Below are 21448 nucleotides of genomic sequence, written 5' to 3' on the forward strand. Positions count from 1 at the left end.
ATAGTTTTAAAACGTTTCGTTGGTACTGTACAATACATGGATATTATTAAGGAATTAAATTAAATGGGTGAAGTTAACTTTCGTTATTTCTTATTTGTTCTCATAATTTGTTTCTTATTTCTAAAGAATTTTTTAATATATTTGTGAAGAAAAATAACAGAAGTAATTGCAATTTCACTATTTCCACACGAATTGTTGACCTAGCGACTGTCCATTTTGCTTCACTCTACAGATAATTGGTTAGTTCTTATAAAATTGTCATCACTTTTCCAAATGCATTTACTTTATTCAAGAAATAAATGGGTGTATGAATTTCAAGCCGATACGATGGACTTGGGTCATAATTACTCCAGAAATAAAAATGTTATTCAATGTTTAAGTACTTAGTATAAATATCAATTAGGAACTTTTGGCGAATTGATTGATTGATGATTTATTTGGTGTTTTAAGTCCACTTTATGCACAGTAAGACTAATCGGGACTGGACCTACAGTTTAAAGTGGGATTGGAACCTCTATGTTCCTCCACCGGGTATCAAACTCGGAACCCCTTGAATAAAAGGCAACTTCGCTACCAGTGCCACATCGGAGAGACCTTATAGTGATTTGGGGTTGCCCGACCGATGTCTTAAAGCACACATAATTCAGAGAATTACGCTAAAGCACAACAGTTTACAAGCACAATGGGATTCGCAAATGTAGGATTCCAAATTTACACATCAGATTTCTCTGATTAAGTAAACATAACGAAAGGAGGAAGTCCTCATTAATTTAATAATTGAAATCTTGATATTTATTATAAACTTCTCAGTTTTCTTCGTAAGAAACTTGAGAGTAATAAAACTTTTGTTTTGTAAAGGGTGCAAATTATCTTACAAGAATAACGAGTAATAAGGGACATGTTAACGGATTCCAAGGGAACGGATATGCTAAAATTTCCATGTGTAGAGTGGATGAAAAATCATTGGATCATTTGCGCTGCCATTGAGTATATTGAACTAGAAAGTAATAAAAGTGTTGTATAAAGCGTAGATAATCACTTCTTGACACACACTCCTGTAAGAATTTGTAACTGTTTGGTATTAACTTCAGTTACGTGTGTTGGTGCTGGCGGAAGTTCGATCGTGGGAAGGACGGCACAGACCAAGAACATTCTTGTAGCTTAAAGATGGAGGGAAAACTTTGTTTTTGATCGAAACTGGAGCGAAAGTATTTTGTATTGGTTTGTACGTGTTTGGGCGAAATATCGTGGTGAAAGTTAGTTCTCCATGATCCGGAATACATTGGACACCTTGGAGGGTGTCCAGTGAGAGTTATTTTGTGGATTACCGCAGGCTCAAGAAAAAAGGTTTGTCGTAGACACGACCATGAGGTAAGGAATTTCCGCTTCCAATAAGTGAAGTGCAGGAAGAAATCAAAATTCGTGTTTTGTAGATGTTCGCAAAAATATTACATAACTCGTAATCATCGTATATGATAAAATAAAGCACTATACATAACTCGTAAATATCGAGTTCAGTGAAATAAATTGCTGTGCATGGCATATAATCGAGTGACGGGTATAGGTGTAGTATGTCTCCACACTGGAAGTAGAAGAAAGACAATAAGTTTAGTATGTCCTGTGACGATGCGATATTATAATATACAGAAGGTTGATTCACGTTGATGGTAACGATTTCGATCACCAGGGAGCAGCACGTAGGCATAGCAGAGAGTAGCGAGAGCCAGTAGGACGAAAGTACTGTGTGTTGACTTGCAAAAAACGATAGTTGGTGTGTGAGTGAGTGTTTATATGGCACCAAAAATTCCAGTCTTTTGGGAGGGGTACATCTGTGCCCTTTCCGACGTTGGTTATAGTTATAGCCAGATAATTAAACAGTTGCACATGAAAGCATTCCATGTGTCAAAGAAGGGCATCAATGCAGTGTTGAATCGCCATAAAGCTTGCACCGTACCTGTCCTGGAACCAGTCAAAGTGGGCCTCGGACATATCGGAAGCCCAAGCGTTCCTCCGATGTTGTGCGGAAAGTGAGATCCTTGGTGCGATGTGAAAACCCTGTAACTCAAAGAGTGATTGCACAGGCAGTGCAATGTTTCACTGCAACTGTAAATCGCATCATAGCCCAAGATTTACAACTTGTGCGGAAGCACAAGGCTCAAGTTCATAAGTTGCGTGCCTCACATGTCCAAGAGAGGAAGACCAACAGTCGGAAGCTCTACGAACGCCATCTGGCAAGGGACCGCTGGAAGTATGTGGTGTCCCTGGATGAAGCATGAGTGTATCTGTCGGGATGTGGTAAAAAAAAGGGGCCATTTACTATCGTGCACGTGATGCAAGAGGTCGATCTGAGTGGGTACGTGAATGTGCTGAAGGTTTTCCACGCGGGTTCATGGTTGTTGGTGGTTACTGCCATAATGGCAAACGTGCACTGCGCAGAGTGGTAAAAAAGGCTAAAATAAATGCAGCCTATTACCAGACGAATATTTTGGAGCCACTTTACAGACATGAAATTACTTCTCTCTATGGCAGCGACACATCTCGTGTTGCCATCCAACAGGACAAGGCTTCCAGTCCAGTCGGCAAAGTCCACGCAGGCATACATGGATCGGATGGCACGTGCAACGGGCATTCATGCAATCCCCTTTACAGACATCCCTGTGAAATCCCCCGATGCCTCTTCCATGGATTTTTGTGGGTTTCCGTTGTTGAAACGAGCCTTGGGAAGCAGACGGCCCCGCACAATTGAGGGTCTTTGGAAAGCTTGTCAGGAGGAATATGATCGTTTGGACCAATGTGTTCTTCAACGCAGTCTCCTCCAATGGAAACTCCGCTGCAGGGCCATTGCTGCAAGACAGGGGTATCACGTGGAGCACCACCGCTCGTGGCGTCATGGTTTTTCTTACGGTCAGGTGGGTTCTAACTTTGTTACCATGGACATGAAACGACCTTCTGTAGCAATTCGCAGCGTCACAGTCCACAAAAGGAACTTACGTTTACAAACGAAGTTCTCATGTCCGCCGCCAGAGGGCAGCTCCATCTGTCAACTTCATATAGACGTGCTGCCTCCTGGTGGCGCTATGTGGTACTCCTCCAAATACCCTGAAATTGCTGGTCTTTTAGCAACTTCACTTCGTGCTTCGATGGGACCGTGATACGACGTCTAACAACCAGCCAGCTGCGGTCGACTTATCAGACCAATCCTGCTCGTACCTTCGAGATAGAACCAGAAGTTGCATGGCGAGTAACAAAGCATGCGTTTAAAACACCTAGGTTCCGGACAGTCGATTAACTCGTCATGTTACGTCGAAGCCTGTTTGTGTAAAACACGCATATGGTTTAAGGTACGTAGAATTGGAAGATCTGATAATAACGACACAAAAGACTTGTAGTTAACTTAACCTAATTTTTGAACTTTTTATGCCATAAACGGTACCCATGTTATCCTTGACTTTTCGCCCGTTCTAAATTAACGAAGCACGAATTCAATAAACTTTTTGTTTTAGAACAAACCATAAGAAATGAAGTGAAAACTTGAACTTTTGATAATTGGAACGAACGTGCGTGTTTTCAATTGCTAAACACATGTATTGATTAAATTGCAAATGGCTGCTATGGACCTTTCTTTCTTGCTCTGGTTTGGATTTAAGATTATTTGTTTTAATTGGGGTTAAATATACCCTTCCGATTGACCGATGAAAGATAGCTATGAACCTACATACTGGATCCCCATAGGTACGTGGTACACCATACATCAAGTAGTTTAATTACTAGAATATAAAGCTCACTGGATAGGATTGGATGACAGTTTATTTAACAAACTTCAATTTAGTATTAGAACAATAATATTATATATACATAAACTGTCATTAACAATTATGACCTCAATGATAACATTAATATATATATAAAAACTAAACCCACAGCGCTACAGCCCATGAAGGGCCTTGGCTTACCTACCGACTGCTGGTCTCCTTCCCACACTGTTCCTCCGTCACCTGTTATAGCGTGGATGTCTTAGACCAGTATTGGGGTGACGGGTGATCAGCCCGACGAACCCCCAGCCATTGGTGTAGGTCTTCTTGACCGGGTTCGCTCACTCACTCGGAGCTTCCCAATTTCCTCACCATGGTGGGTTGCCACCGGCCCTATACGTAGGCCGAATAAATTCCGACCAGAGTCGGATTCGAACCTACGCCGTCCCGCAGCGAACGATCTTAATATATATATATATCAAGATAATTTTCAATAGTTATCCTTAACTAATAATTGACTTTCTCTCCTTTTGTTGACTATTTAATTAGTATCATTTTTCATCCATGTTCACCTGATTACCTAAGAGAATATTTCTTTGTTAAATTTCCCCCTTTTCCTACTTGTCTGTAATGACGATCACTCGGTAAAGAGCAACAAGCAAATTAATATAATACTACGAACAACTCTACAAAATTAATCAAAATAATATTAAGCTAATTCTCTACGAAAGAAATGAAATTAAACCATCACCACTACGTTCGTCTAAGTCCCATGTTGACCTCTCCCCTCACGCCGAGTGCCCTGTTGGATTGTGATTTTGAACGTGTGCCAGCTAGAAGTGGAGTGTGTCGGTTCAGGATTCTTACATCCAACCGGAAAAATGAATGACGTAACCTATGATCAGTGCCATCTATTGGCTTTTACCTTAACCATACCTTCTCTCATTCAGAGAGAGAGAGAAACCAAAATATTACACAGGCTATACTGCTTATAGCTGGCCTTTGTCTACGTGTCGTTTTTTTTTTGCGTTTGCTTAATGATTACAAAATTGTGAATGTGCCACGAATTGGAGTACCTAAATTTGACAATTTGACAACTGCTTTTGTTCAACATACTGTACTTGCATTACCTGATTATTTGAAGAAGTTTGTTTTACAGACTGATGCTTCCAGTTAGACTCTTGGGGCTACCATGAATCAGCGCGAATCTGATGGTTCCCTGCGCCCTATTGCTTTTGCGTCAAGGAAACGTACCATTCAGGAGCGCAAACAATCTATGTATGAGGCTGAATGTTGCGCTTTTGTCTTTGGTTTCAAGAAATTTGAAACCTACTTGACTTCTAAACAATTTACCTTGCAAACCGACAACCAGGCCTTGTCATGGTTGCTTAAACATCCTGAGCAATTTGGCAAGTTTGGACGTTGGTTGTTGTATCTTTCACGTTTCTCTTACAGCGTAGAACATATTTCTTCAGCTAAAAATCCTGTTGCAGATTTTCTTTCTCGCATACATTCTCCTGGGGATTTTTCTATAGCTCCATCTTTTATGAGCTTAGCATGTGCAGCTCCTAAATTTAATATTATTCCTTTTAATAAGGCAGATATCGCTGCACTTCAGGCACAGGATACAGCTTTGCAACCCAATATGAAACAATTACAAGAAAGTCAACCTGTTAAGGATTATCACTTGTTTCAAGACCTTTTAGTTTGGCAGCCTCCTCGTGCTTTATATTCTCAAATTGTTTTACCATAAGTATTACAGCTTTTAATTTATCGGTATTACCATGACACCCCTGTAGGTGGTTCACATCTGGGTGTTAAAAACACCATTAAGAAGATCGCGTCCCTTTTTTGTGCATTGCATCTACTCCCCACCCAGATATTAAAACAAACAAAAAACCCAACAATTCTACTGCAATCATTATACAGGTGGTCTTCAAATATTGAAATGTTTCTCAAGCTCAGATACCTGAAGCACTCATCACTGTCCAGGACCCAGTGCAACTCTGTCTCATTGTTTATGGCAAGCAGGTCATGCTCTGTAAACCCCTGAAACCTAATCCTGAAATCCTCTACAACAGACTTGGATTTGATAAATCTTGAAATGTTTCTTCTGTCAAAATAAGTTTGCACCTAGAAATACAAATTATGGCAAAGTTAAGCACAGCTGTGTGGCGCAGTTGCATTTTGTCTCAAACAGTCCAAAACTTAGAATCTTTATCAGTCAATCTATGCTGCAGTCTCTAAATTTTTGCCAGATAAAATACATTACAATCTCATTGATAATGAAAACTTGATTGTCAGAGTCAAATATATTAAAATCAGAGCCTTTGTACATTACATGCTCAAGATAAAAATTCAATTTCCTGTAATAATTCTCATCCCTACTAGGAAAAGTATTGTAAACAGGGTGAACAATGCTATTATTTATGAAGTATCTTGAATACCATCTCTTCCCTATATTCATACTGAAGCTCACACAAAATCCAACAATTCTACTGCAATTATTGTACATGTAATCTTCAAATATTGAAATGTTTCTCACGCTCAGGTACCTGAAGCATACAGCACTGTCCAGAACCCAGTGAAACTCTGTTGCATTGTTTATGACAAACAGGTTATACTCTGTTACATCCTGCAACCTAATCCTGAAATCCTCAACAACTGACTTTGATTTTATGTATCTTGAGATGTTTCTTCTGTCAAAATAAGTTTGCATCTAGAATACAAATTATGACAAAGTTATGCACAGTTGTTTCCTGCAGTAGCACCTGGTCTCAAAGAGACCATACCTTAAAATATACATCATGCAATCTATATTGCAGTACCTAAATTTCTGCCACAACAGATACATCATGAACTCACTCATATTCACAGTTTTATTGTTGAAGTCAAATAAAGTTGATATATTTAAATCAGAGAATTTGTAATATACAAATTTTTCAAAATAAAAACCCAGTCCCTTGAAACAACTCTCATTTGTAACCTGGTAATCATGCAGGAAAATAATCCTATCATTTATTAAGCAGTTTGCATGCAATCTCCCAGATATATATCAAAATAAATAAAAATCCAATAATTCTTCTGTGATCATCATATATATGCTCTTCATATATTGTAATGTCTCCCAGGCTTATATACTTGAAGCACTTGTCACTGTTCAACACCCAGTGCAACTCTGTTTCATTGACAGCAGCAAACAGCTCATATTCTGTTACCCCCTGAAACCTAATCCTGAAATCCTCAACAATTGACTTGGATTTGATATATCTTGAGATGTTTCTTCTGTCAAAGTAAGTTTGCATCTAGAAATACAAATTATTGAAATCAGCTGTTTCCTGCAGTAAGGGGCCCCTTGCAAGATTTTTGTGAGTACCTTAAAATTTCTAACAAGCAATCTGTATTGCAGTCCCTAAATTTTTGCCACATGGAATACAACATAATCTCATTTATATTCACAAGCCTCCTCTTAAACTTAGATAAACTTGAAATCTGAACATCATAGAAATTATACAGTATATTCTGATGAAAATGAAAGCCTAGTTGCTTGAAATAATCTTTATCATGTATAATATGAAAATCATGCAGGTGAAGGCAGTGGGCAACCCCATGATATACAGCAATGCAATTAGGATCCAGTATTAAATTGAAACCAACAAAAAATACAACAATTCTCCTGCACTTGTTATATGCATGCTCTTCAAATATTGTGATATTTTTCAAGCTCATATACTTGAAATTTTTATTGTTGTTCAACACCCAGTGCAACTCTGTTTCATTGTTGACAGCAAACAGGTCATACTCTGATACATTTTGCAACCTAATCTTAAAATCCTCAACAAGTGACTTGGATTCTATGTATCTTGAGATATTTCTTCTGTCAAAAAAAAGTTCCCATCTATGAAAAAAATTACAAATTTTATTGCAAGATAGTGTACAGTTGTTCTCAACAGGAGCATTTTGTTTCCCATACCTCAAAATTTATATTGCAGTCCCTAAATTTTTGATATCTAATGCAACTCCAGCAAACAGGTCATATTCTAATCCTGAAATCCTCAACAATTGTCTTGTATTCAAGTTTTGTAAATTGTTTATATAGGAATGTTGCTCAATTTCTTGCCACACATGCATAGTGTATTCATGTACTGAGATTGCAGAACCCTCTCAACACACTCAATGCTGCAATTTATATACTTTTGCCTTAACAAATATAGAAAAAATTCATTTGTATTGTATTCATGATCTATGCCATAGTCTTGTGAATTCATAAAATCCTCACCCATATAGAGCAACCCACTATGTGTTGTTACAAATTTAGGATGAATAGCTAACAAATCATAAAATACATTTTTATACTTGTAGTGTATCCAGTTCATACCCTGAATGGGGTTTATGAATAAATTGTAAATTCTCTCAGGCATAATGCTTGTAAACCACAGGCTATAGGAATACTCAAAAAAGGTGTAAAAAATGAAAATTTACAAAGAACCCAACAATTCTTCTTCTCCTGCAATACAACAACATCTCAGAATCACCGAGGCCTTTCAAATTCAAATACCCAAAGCTGTGCTCACTGTCCAGCACCCACTGAAACTCAGTTTCATTCTGAACAGACATCAGGTCCCATTCTGACAATTTTGAGAAACTCAGCTTAAATTCAGAAACAAGAGATTTAGATTTGATGTATCTTGAAATGCCCCTTCTTTCAAAAAATGTTTGCATTTTGTCAACCTGCAAACAACACAGATCTTGTTAAACATCCTAGGTATTGCAAGCACAGGCATTTCTATCTTCTTTCAAAATCTTGAAATTATACAGGAATATTGCTCAATTTCTTGCCACACATGCATCGTGTATCCATATAATCAGATTGCAGAACCCTCCCAACACACTCAATGCTGCAATTTATATACTTTTGCCTTAAAAAATACAGAATAATTTCATTTATATTAAATATGCCATCTTTGCCATATTCATGATGTATAAAATCCCTACCCCTATAGAGCAACCCACTGTGTGTTGTTACAAATTCATAATTGAAAAAAAAACACTCATAGGGGGCCTCTTTATACTTATAGTGTACCCAGTTCAGACCCTGAATGGGGTTTATGATTAAATTGTAAATTCTCTCAGCATGTAAATGTAGCATGTATACATTACTAGAGTTTTAGGTAAATATTGCGTTACACCCCTTGTGAAACAATTACAACCTTAGTGACAATGAAGTTCGACCAGTCACAAATATAGGAGTGCGTTGTGAAAGAAGGAGAACACATGCATATGCTGAACATATTTTATTCAGCAGGCTACATGGAACAAAGGAAAACAAATTTCCGCTGCAACGCAGCAATGTATGGTGTCCACACAAAATAAAACATTTTCGTCCATCTACACGTGACATTGAAGTTCGACCACTGTTAGAGGGGATCCTGTTTACCATGGTGTGACGCCGCCCCGTCGGCGAATAACTGTGGCAATGCGTCGGGGCATGCTGCGGACGAGTCGTTCAAGGTATTCCACATCGATGCGGTGCCATTCCTCCTGCAGGCAGGTCATAAGAGCAGCCACTGTCGTGGGTCCCCTCTGTGGCACACGTTGCTTAAGAACACGCCACACATTCTCAATGGGCGAGAGGTCGGGACTCGATGGTGGCCATGGCAGAGTTCGCACGTGATGGCGAGTAAACCATTCTCTTGTCAGCCGCGCTGTATGAGGCCTGGCATTGTCGTGTTGAAAGATGAGACGCCGCGTGTGGAACAGGTGCCTTCGCACTGTGGGAAGATGCCGCTCCAGTATGCGTGTATAGGCGTGTGCATTCACAATGCCCTCACAGACGTGTAGTGGGCCAACCCCAGATGCCGTCATGCATCCCCATACCATCACTGACGCAGGTTTCTGTACCCGACGTGCATAGCATTTTGCTTCATTCTGTTCCTCCTTCCGACAAATGACTGTTTTCCGTATTTTCCCGTACACAACATTGAAAATGGATTCGTCCGTCCACAAAACCCTGTTCCACTGCCGAAATGTCCATCCCCGGTACATTCGTGCCCACCGTAGTCGATTGCCTTTGTTCAACATGGAAAGGAAGGGTTTACGTTTCGCCTTGTACACTCGGTAACCGCATCGCTGTAGGTAACGGCGAATGGTTCTGGTTGACACTTCAATGTGAAAGCGTTCTCGAGTCCACAGTCGTAATTCGGCCACAGAAACATGATTGTTGGTGTGGATATAGCGCCTAAATATCCGTAGGTCACGCACGCTCAGCAGGCGTTTTCGACCGGGGGCCTTACCTGGCTCTGTAGTACCCGTATTTTGGTGGTGTTTAATGATGCAGTGGACGGTTTACTTGGGTAAGTTCAGTTGGCGCCCTATTTACCGTTCACTGAGACCATCCCGTTGCAACTCCACCACCCTTCTCCTCACGGTGTTGTCAATAGGTTTGCCCCTGGCCATGGTGATGATGCACTGCGGTTCCTCGGTGCACAGCACGCGCTTATATACGGCGGACTCCCTTATCGTGTCTGTGACGTCATGCTTCCGTCGAATGCGCCACTATCTGGAATTTTCAGTATGTTTCTGGTGCCTGGTCGAAGTTCAATGTCACGCGTATAGTTCCCCGTTTTCATTCTTTACGTGACCTTGGGTGCAACATGCTGGGATCACGATTCTTGCCTGCTCACACGCTTCCTCTTACACACATGCGTCACTTCTGCGGGTCACCCATTCCACCGCCTATGCCTCTGGACATTTAATCACGTATTCCTTTCTGGTCGAACTTCATTGTCACCAAGGTTGTATTTTATGTTTAAAATATTACATGTCAAAGCAATAGTTTTGTCATATTATGAAGTTAAATTTGTTTTGTGCAATTTTGTAATACTGTGGAATATTTAAAACGTTCTGTTCTTTCTGTTCGGAGAAGTTAGTTCTTTAGTTTGTAGATGATGTAGTGCGGTCTTGCGGAAAATTTATAGCTGCTCGCGGAAATACAGCATCACACTGTGAAATACACATAAACGCCTAGCACAATTAAGACAAACCAAATAACAAGATATTATAATACCATAAGAGCTGAAAAGACAAAATTCAAATTGAAATTCAAATTCAAATTTTCTTTAATAAAGCGCCAGGTTCAGCCTGTGCTGTTCTCCCACCTAACCCAGTTTATATATTTATTTCCTGTACATAAACCAAATAGAAAAGAGAAGAATTGTTACATAGAAAAATTAAAAATAAATAAACATAAGGAGAGTGAAAAAAACACATTTACGCACACGCACTCATACATACATACTAAACATTTCTGAGTAGGAGATTCACGACCCCATTAAACGTACGATTTCGATGGTGTAATTAAAGAAATGTTTCAAGATGAATATTATTGTTTGTTGTGCGTAAGATCATTCGAAGTTGAATAGGTTGCCGATTGTCAATTTATGAAAAGTTCTAATGTATATTCCAAGTCTGAGGAGGCCTTATAGTAGACTTGAAATGTCCGTTCGTCCAGAATAAAGAATTTCATTTTTTTTGTTTTTTGTTGTAAGTCCACTTTATGCACAAATAGGCTAATCGGGACAGACTACAGATTAAAGTGGGATCCGAAAAACTTTATGCCTCCACCGGGTATCGAACCTGAGACCCCTTGATTACAAGGCGATGATCTCCTGTAAGGAATAATGGTAAGTTTTTACTATGATAAAAACCGGACAACGTAGCAATTATAGACATTCTGTCTAGTGTTGGATATAACCTGCCCCGCAGGACAGATGAACTTTTCTTTTTGACTGTCGACCAAAGGTTTTAAATAAGCACAAAACTCTTGAAAATATCTAGATACCAGCAATGGAAAACACACGAACATTCACGTCATCTCTAAAAGAAATTCTAAGCTTATGTAATTTTTCAAATTTGTAATATTACAGCGTTTATTTATTTCAAAACGAGTTGAAAATTTGATAACATACCTTGCTAATATCAATTTGCATGCGACAAAATATAACTTGAGACTCAGGGTCCCTGGTTTGTGTTGGGCCGGAAAGGGCATTCAAGAAATCTTTTCACAGCAGAAATGTAAAATATGGTGAATTTAAAGGCAGAAATAGTTCAACCTTGGCTCCATATGAATATATCGAGATCTATGTTAAAATCAAAATGCGAGATTGAAAAATCTACTACAAACACTAAAGTAATCGATAACTGTTAGAGAGAGAAAGGTGAAATTTATACGACTGATATATCTACGTCGTATTTCTTAACTTCGTCTTAGTGACATCAACTTGTGCACAAGACTGTCAATGCAATTTAAATGAAACAATGCAGGGTCAAATATTGGAATATCTTTTCGTTCAGAAGGTACAACAAAAGTTGCAAATATATAAAATAGGTGAGTGAAAAATGACTAAATATATGAACGTTACTCAACATATATTTTCTCAATTAACACTTCGCATTTGTTGACTTCAACAATGAAACCTACGGATTTCCCAGAAAGTACCATAGAGAAAAAGATAATATTTAGTATAGTTAACTCTCACAGATGTAACAAACACATTAACCTTCTTGTCAATTCATTCAAAAACTCATTCATTAATAAAGTATAAACAAGTCGGTTCTTATTAGTGCCCATGAAGTGTATCGTGATATCAACATTTTAACTCTCAGCTTTTTGCAACTACTCTTTTACATTTTCAGTTCTATTGGATGTGTTTTACCATTTTTCAAATGACGACATTCGACATCACGCTGTGCTCATGCCTTAACCATGTTTGCAACCAGATACGTCACTTGAAGGAGATTGTGGCAGAAGTAGTGGAATTGGGGCGTGATCAGATTGAACGAAAGGAAATTCTTGAACGTAAAGATTACAGGGAATCAAAAGTGGGCGAAGTTAATGCAGTGGCATTGTACAACCACAACACTCCAAGGGATAGGAAACTTCTCGTCCAATCAGCGATAACGTATTGGACCAAAATACATCGGGAGATCATACGGTAGGCATGCATATATGGTTGGAAAGGGTTTCATATATTTAACATATAACAAGAGGGAACCCCTGAAAAAGCCCCGCTGAACCCGCAATACTTTCAGGGGTATGCGCTTATTGTCCTCGTACTTTTGAAATACTGCATGTATGTATTCGTGTAATGAGTGTGTGTTTGTGAACTTGTGTACTTCATGTGCTTGTGAGTATGTACTGTTTGATGTACTGTGTCATCAGTGTATGTCTTGCTTGTATTTTAATCCGGTTGTATATGGTAAATTATTAAAAAGTCTGAGGGTTAAGTGGTTATGAATCATTAGGTAGAATATTTATTTGGGTATTGATATTCAGGGTATTCGCTTAGTTAAAAACAGAGACTAGTCTGATTTAGGGTAGGTTTTATATTGGATGTGTGTACGTAAGGAAAAATACAGAAAAAAGAAAAAGAAAAGAAGAGACTGATAATTATAAGATAAATGATGTTTAATATAAAGTCAAGAAATCCAAAACCTAACCCAGGGCCGAAACCTTGCCTAAGTGGTAAGTAGGCAACTATTCGCCATTTTTGGCATGTGAAATTAATTTCAATTTCATTGCTTATAATTTATAGTTTATGTTTTAATTAAATTTTAATATAAGGAATGTTTCTGTTATTATTATAGTTTTTTATAGTGTATTTGGTTGTGATGTTCTAGCTTTCGGTATTCAGAAACATACCTATAATTTTCTTTCTTACATGAAGCATCTCCTTTAATCCACCGTAACCCGCGCAGTGGCACAGAATGCCACCTTTTTGAAAATTTTTAATTATATTCCTTAAAAGTGTAATAATGGTCGAGAAAGCACTGTGTAACTTATCTTAACTTTTCCCCGAAATAATAGAGGCGTTGGCGCCTTTTTTCTGTCGTTCTTTCAGTTTATTACACTCCTCTTAAGAGACCGGTCCCCCTTTGTCGGCACTCAGTACCGCGCGCGGGATCGTTTCGTATCTTAGATCACAGCACGCCAGCCATGTATTTTGGGGAAATAAGAAGAATAGAAGCACGGTACAGTCGGAGAAAGAATTACCTGGGCCACGGGACCTAGAATTTCGTAACGTCTTAAAGCCTGTTGTTTATGCAACCCAAATAACAAATTATTCGCTTAAGTTTGTCTGGTGGATCTGAGTTCTCGGGAAGGATTGAGCATTGATAGCATGAGTCTCATGACTCATGCCCCAGCAACAACAAACAACAGCTGGGTGCTACGTGGCCTCAAGAAGAACATTTCAGCAACTGTTTTCTTAACAAGATCTGCTACACGCTAATTGTTTAAGTCCATTTTATGCACTGGACCTACAGATTAAAGTGGGATCCGAACCAAATGTTCCTCTATCTGGTATTGAATTCGGAAGCCTTTGATTACATATCGAAGACGTTACCACTACGCCATCGGAGAGGCAATGGAACGCCTTGAGAAAGACACGAGTGAAACCATATTTGGCGTAAATTTTAAAAATAAGACAATATTTTGTGGTCTCAGTTTCGAACCGTGGGAGAGGCATATATTTTTTTTTCCCATCGTCCAATTCACGAGTTTATAATTCTTCCTCAGCAACACAATTAATACAAGTGGTAGAAGAAAAGCGAAGTAAAATAACTAAAACAGAAATAAAAGGAAAAAGCGAAACAAATTTTATCCATAATATTCTGCGGTAATTTAAGTCGTGTTCAAGGAATGCTACCTTTAAAGAGAGCCGTCGTCTCTAACTTCTCTTTTCCCCTTCCTTTGTGTTCTCGATTCCCTCTGTCACGATTGGTCTAAAACTAATTAATGCGACGTTAATTAAACAATCGAAACAATGCACAATCAACTGCTCAACATTCCAATTTTTTTCGAATCGGAAAACAATTGAGATTCTGTAAAATGATGCAAGATGCAGTAATAAACTGGGAATTTGGTACGGTATAGAATTAAATCGGTGAAGATGTTCCATTTGATTGAATTTTTCTTATTTAGTGTCGCTATTCTTTCACTTCTTGCAAATAGCGACAATGAAGATGAGTAATGAGTGATGATATGATGACATTGATTAACGGACACTCACCAAGAACACCCATGGCCAAGCCGAGATTCGAACCAGGGACCCATGCTGTCGTAGCGCGCTGTGCTAACCACTCCGCCACGGAGGTTGGTTAGGATTGGACATTATACCATATTTTGTGTGCGCAATTGGAATCAATCAATGGAATGACTAGGCATATTACATTATTAATATATTCATATCATAATATCACGTCATATTATTCGGCACGAAGTAGCATCAGAGACATTCCACCTTGCATTATTGCCGTTCAACTATTTCTTCGACTTCAGGTTAATAACATCAATAAAATAAATTATGAAACAAATGATAATGAATGTGGGATATTGACAGTCATTTCGAATTAGTTGACATAAGAAACATTAAGCAGACTCGGTGGGCAAGCTCATAAGTGGTCAACCTTTGACCTCGCCACCAAAGTTCCCGGATTTGAGTATCGTCCTTGTCACAGGTGTTTGAGTATTTCGTCATTAATTTCATGTAATGGTCACTCGTCCGCGACTAGGAAGGAAAGTGATGTTACGTAACAAAACTAATAAAATAAACATGATCGAAGAGTACTTATTTCATCTCTCACGAAATCTCCTATAAAACCGGAATATATTAAATATATGTATCTTCACATACTTTTTCGATTTCTATATTTAACTAGCCGAGACCGAGAACGGGAGAGCAATTTTCAATTCGAGAAACCGAGAGACGGAGACACTGTAAAGTCTTGTTTCTTTTTTGACATCTGCCTCTGTTTGTTATTGACTTTGTATTGGAAATTGTCATTATTCTTCCCCTGTAGGTAAACCATAACGACGATTTATGATGAAATAAAGCAGATAAAAGGGCAAGAACAAGAAAGTCATGCCTGCCCGGGACTTCAACCCAGAACCTTACGTAACGAGATTTGAAATTCTGGAGAAGGCATCTGTGTTTCGCTTGGTTTTCTCTTCCCTCAACTTCTGTTATTTTATCATGCAGGTATAATTAAAATGGATCTGAGAAAATACGTTGCCATCCATAATTGTGTTGGTTAGATGCTATAAATGTGAACTCCAACATGGAATAACTTATTCCCTTTTGTATGTGGTTGAACATGAAATTTTCTTACATTGTGACAATTTCTTTTTTAGTTTTTCTGCATAGATAAGCTAATCTGGACTGGACCTTCAGTTTAAAAGGGCCTACGAACTACTACGTTCATCCACCTTGTATCGAACCCGGGATCACTTGATTATAAGGTGACGACGTTATCATTATGCCATCCAGGAGGCCCCGTGAGAAATTATTATTCACTCGATCTATACAATAATTTATTTAAACATTTACATTTTCGTTTTCTTCTTTCTTTTTTGTTAACTACTCTTCTACGACTCTTTTTTTGTCTTGGAATTTCTTCATGTTTCAGGAAAAAAATAATACATGCAGGCTGTATACCTTCCCCCTCCTCCGTGCAAATAGATAGGAAGCTCACTCTCGAGAAAAAATTTATAAATAACATAACCATCAGGAAGCAATTCGAACGTTAACTGATATAACTGCAGATGAAACAATACTTACAGACGCTAACGAAATATCTATTCTTGTATAAGCTCACAGGCAACAGGTATCTGGTGAGTCATTCACTCTTGCTAACTACGAGCGAAGGTCACTGAACCAAAGGGTGGCAAACAGGCGTCTGCTCTACGAAACTAGTGTTAACAGACGAAGCCCGTGTTCCTGTTATCAATGACGTACGAAATAAGGAGGAGCACAGCTTTCGTATCAAACTAGACGTGTGTTTTGGTTCCGTCGTTGCATGTAGAACACTTTCTCGTCGTGGTCTTGAAGGCCTAAGTAAAGGCTTCTCTGCAAGAAAGATACCTTACCATTAAGGGGAGGAAAAAGTGTGTGTGTGTGTGTGTGTATCACGGTCCTTCAACTTTCGTATTATTCTTCATTCCAGAACGCGTGCTGTATCGTCGATTTAATCCAATCTAACCGTTCTAGGTTTTAGGTTCGGTTTCTGTTCGGTAATTTCACATTGTCTTCCTGCTTATGTTATTCGCGACGAAGGTTGTTGATTCGATAATCTGGACAACAACGGGATTGTGTTGGTTGGTTGATTTGGTGTCTTAAAACCACTTTATGCAAAGTAAGACTAATCGGGAATGCATCTACATATTAAAGTAGTATCCAAACCACCATGTTCCTACACATTACTTTGCTGCTAGATATTTGCATGCTAAGATGTAGAAAATGCTAAATTTTCAGTGTGTGGAATTAAGATTTATTTCTGATACGAAGAATCGGAGAATGGAGTAGTGAGAAAAGTATCACCTCACATGTTTGAATTATAGCCCCCCCCCCCCACCGCAACACGCAGGATATCGGCCGTGGTTGTTATAACGAAATATAACATGGATGAATTGTGTCAAGAAAAACTGGAGCCTATTCACATCCCTACGGAACTTAGAAGAAAGTCCACGTGGAAATTAGAAAGTTCTCTTTCGACAAAATCGGAACGTATAGTAAATGAAAAAGCAAAGTGCTACCTTGTGCTTTGAACCAAGCCATGAAGGCGTGTAGGGGGTGCGGAGTTAGGGCCCCACACTTTCTTGTTACGGCCGAAGGTGGGGATAATGTGATCAACACCACGCCCCTGGACGCCTTTATCTCCCCCCACCAAGTTTCCTACAGGTACCTACTTCATACGACGCTGGGTAGTCGCCGGAGCCACTTGAACAGGTGGACAAAATTCCATTTCTCCCCAGAAGGGGATCGGACTCAGATCTGTCGCATGGTAATCAAACTCCCTAACGACCGAGCTACTGCGGCACATATAGTATAGTAGCCTTTGTAATTAAGTCAAGAATTATTTTAGCGTTTCGTTCAACGGTTTTAGGGAAATCATTTTCGGACATAGGCTATAACTCTTGTCGGGTCTGCGACCTGGCTTGAGAAAACGCGATTTTATGACGAACAACATTCTACCTGACAAGTCACGTGACTTTTCTACATTTCCTGTGTCTGTTGGCTATTGCATGAAAGACGAGTTGATCCTTGAGACAGCCAGAATCACCCGATCACCTAATGGTGCAATGTGTGTTGCCTACCTTTCCGGCATTTTTACTGCCATTAAAGTCTTATGGGGAAGAACTTTTTTCTACCACTGTACGTTGTTAGGAATACAAATTATTTGAATGCAGAAACCATTGCAGTCCCCGTACGAAATGTGGGAGTTGTGAAAATAACGATTTAAAAAGTGACAACATTTGGTTCCTTATATTTGAGTCAGTATATCCTTTCTTGGGTATACCTCTTAAGCGTGCGAGAAACAAATTAAGATTTGAACATTTTAGAAATATTTTATAAGTTTCTTCGAGTTGTGATTTCTACATTTGATTGCTTTTTCTGCAAGTGAGTAAGATTTTGACAGAGTTTTGGAACCAAAAGTTCCCTTCTGCGCCCATATAATTTGTACAATTGCAATTAGATTTGAAAAAAACACCTTGAGAATTTTTGAAAAAAATACGTTGAACATTTTTTGAAAAATTTTGATAATTTTGGGAACGGTGATTTAATTTGTAGTGCCTTCATTATTTGGCAAAATTTTAATTACTTTTATAATAATCTTTTCGTGCATTTTCTTCAAGTGTCTAGCTTGTAATTCTATGAGATTTTTTTTCATTTTTTTACTTTTCTTTTAATAGCTGATGAAAGTGTCTGAAATGAACATGTTTGCATTCATGTATATTTCACCTGATTTCCAGTAAGTGCTAGGTAATTGAACTAGTTAATTTGCATATATAATTCACGTAAATAAGGTTGGTTTGGATGATTCGGTACTGGGTGCCGCGCGCGGAACATTTGTGCTGCAATGCGGACGCAGATGACGGAGGGTTAAAATACCGTTTCAATATTATCAGAATGTCCTTCTTTGGAGTCAAAGAAGCACGGCTTCCCTAAAATCTTTGTTCAACTTCAGCTGTTTCTGTGGAAATTACAATATTTGAACATACTAATTGTATTGTGATAAGACCAGTGCCATTCCCAGTCAATTCCGTTTGGGTGGTCTCAAGTGAGGACAAATCATTTTGGGTGCCTCTGTTTTTCTTTCTCTCTGTTTTTATCTCACTCCTCTATGTCTTTAGTCTGTTTCTCTATGCCTGTCTTTTTATATTTCTCTCTTTACATGATTCTCTAACATTTTTCTCCTCTTCTGTGTCTTCCCCTTTCTTTTGCAAAGCCCGATTTGTAACTACAAAGAAAAAAAATGATCCCTCCTTCGGCGATATTGCGTTCCTAGACCTCTTGTTCTCATTGACCTCTAATTAAATAATTGTCTATTCAAACGACTATTTCATATCCACAGAACATGTTGATTTTACTTTTAAATTTTTTCCCACCACCGCTTCGACTTTCTGTTTATTTTGGGTTTATTGCTCCTAATTTTGTCTCGTATGGTTACGCTTTTAAATACCGCAAACATCTGATTTTTTAACAATTTGTTCTAGATTTACCATCTAGCCAAAGAGTAAACATTAGCTACCATATAAAAGCTGGTTTTGAAATTATGTTGATTGATTGATTGTTGATTGATTGATTGATTTAGTTTATTTTACTTCGCGTTTTGTGCCTCTTGGCTAATTTGCGAAGATGGGGATGAGTGATGAAATGATGAAATTGATGAATGGACATTCACAAACAACCAAGCCCGACCGGGATTCGAACCCGGGACCCTTGGCGTCACAGCGCGATGTGCTAACCACTCGGCCACAGACTCGGGCTTGAAATTATGTTCTGGTATATATATTGTATTTCTTTTTCCTATTTGTTTTCCAAAATTGCATTTCATCTTTTGTATTTTATTAAATTTTCCTAGACATCTTGGAATTGTATTTGAACTGTGCAAAATGGCTTCCCAAATATACAAAGTTGAATTATACCTGTTGAATTATTTTTTCGTTTATCACTATTTTTACTCTAAATTGTTTTATCATTTTTTTCCAATGACGTAGATTTATGCTCTTAAATTTTCATGAAACAATTTTTAAGAATTAATTTTCTCTTTTTATATATCTCCTCCGTTTTCTATGACTGTCTATCACATTCTCTCGATTTCTTTCTGTCATTCTCCCTCTCTGTGATATTCATCCTATTATAAATTATTCTCATGTAGGCTATTTGCGTGAGCAGAAAGGTGGGCTAAACCAATAGATGGGCAAATTTCCACCTTCGCCCGCTTTCTGCTATGTCCCTGAATAACACAAAAGTTGATAATACATGCGTTGGTATAACAACTAGGTTTTGTTATGAAGCGAGAGAGAAATTGGTCAAGAGGTATTGGTTCAATTAGGGCGAGTTTACTTAAATCCAAACACTCCGATGTTACTTGGTGGACAATAGTGCTATTCACCAACACCCTATACACGAACAGGATCATGCTCGTTTCTATAACATTATCCATGTCCCACGGAATGTTTCTTTATATGTTAAATTACTTAGGGAGAGATGTAAGTAAATGTCTATGTAACGTGTGTTCCACAAAACACTTTTCAGGAGTAAGTATTCAGTAGATCACAAATAATTTTTAGTCAGTTGTTGAGAAATGTCACATTGCTTCACTCTTGTTACTAACGAAGAAACACATCGTTTTCCTTATTAAAATATTTTCGAAATCTGAGACATGTCATACGGTGTGTAATTATCATTACATATTATCACTGCACTGTAAAGAGAAGGTGATAAAACAACACAGAATGATCCTATCCAGGCGATCGACACTATATGTTAGTCGAAGTGTATCCTCAGCATTATTCAAACTGGGTTGATTACAACTATGTATTTCCCTTTGCTTTTTAATACCGCATAAGTTAAGCGTTGATCAAAATGAGGTTTACGTCTCTTGGGACCTACCAGCGTTTGATTTAGTGTAGGAGAAAAGAGATAAACTAATTTTGTAAACAAAAACAAAAAAAAGAAAATAATAGTGAGTAACATTCCCAGTGTATTATTAATCAGACAAGTTGTTGTTACGTGTATTGTATCCGTTTGAAAATTTTAGGATGTTTTGACAGATGTTTTGTGTATCTGTGTGTGTGCCGCTGAATATAAAAAGAAATTCAGAATGTTTAAACGATTTGTCAATATTGTGTAGGTTCATGGGTGCTGTGGACAACGTTTTTGGATTTCCACTGATGCTGTATATGCTGCTGGAAATGATCGCTGCTACGTTGGTTGTCTTCGAAGCAAGTAAGGTGAGTTTCGAGGATTTCCCTATATTCTTGTTACGAACTATGTTCAATGTATTTCAATGTTACTTTAAGTTTCATTGTTTTGTTAAAGTTCAAGAGAAGCATTCTCATCATTCTCTTAAATGAAATCGTGGCTGAGTGGCGCGTTGCAAGACCAAAATCTCTAACACCAAACCTGGGTGAGGGCATGGACATTTCCCAAAGTTAACACTTTACTGGATAGTCACGTTCTATGCGATTTAGGCCGAACCTTTATTTTCCCGTGATCAGGGGTGCACGACTCTCAGATTGAATCGGAGTGTGTTTGGAGGGTTTGATGGGCAGAATATACAGGGTATTCATAAAGTCCCGGTACCATTAAAAAAATCATAGCTCGGAAACTACATGCAATAGAACAATTCTG

This window comes from Lepisma saccharinum, chromosome 18 (genome assembly GCF_977018435.1).
Source record: "Lepisma saccharinum chromosome 18, izLepSacc3.1, whole genome shotgun sequence".
Lineage (NCBI taxonomy): Eukaryota > Metazoa > Arthropoda > Insecta > Zygentoma > Lepismatidae > Lepisma > Lepisma saccharinum.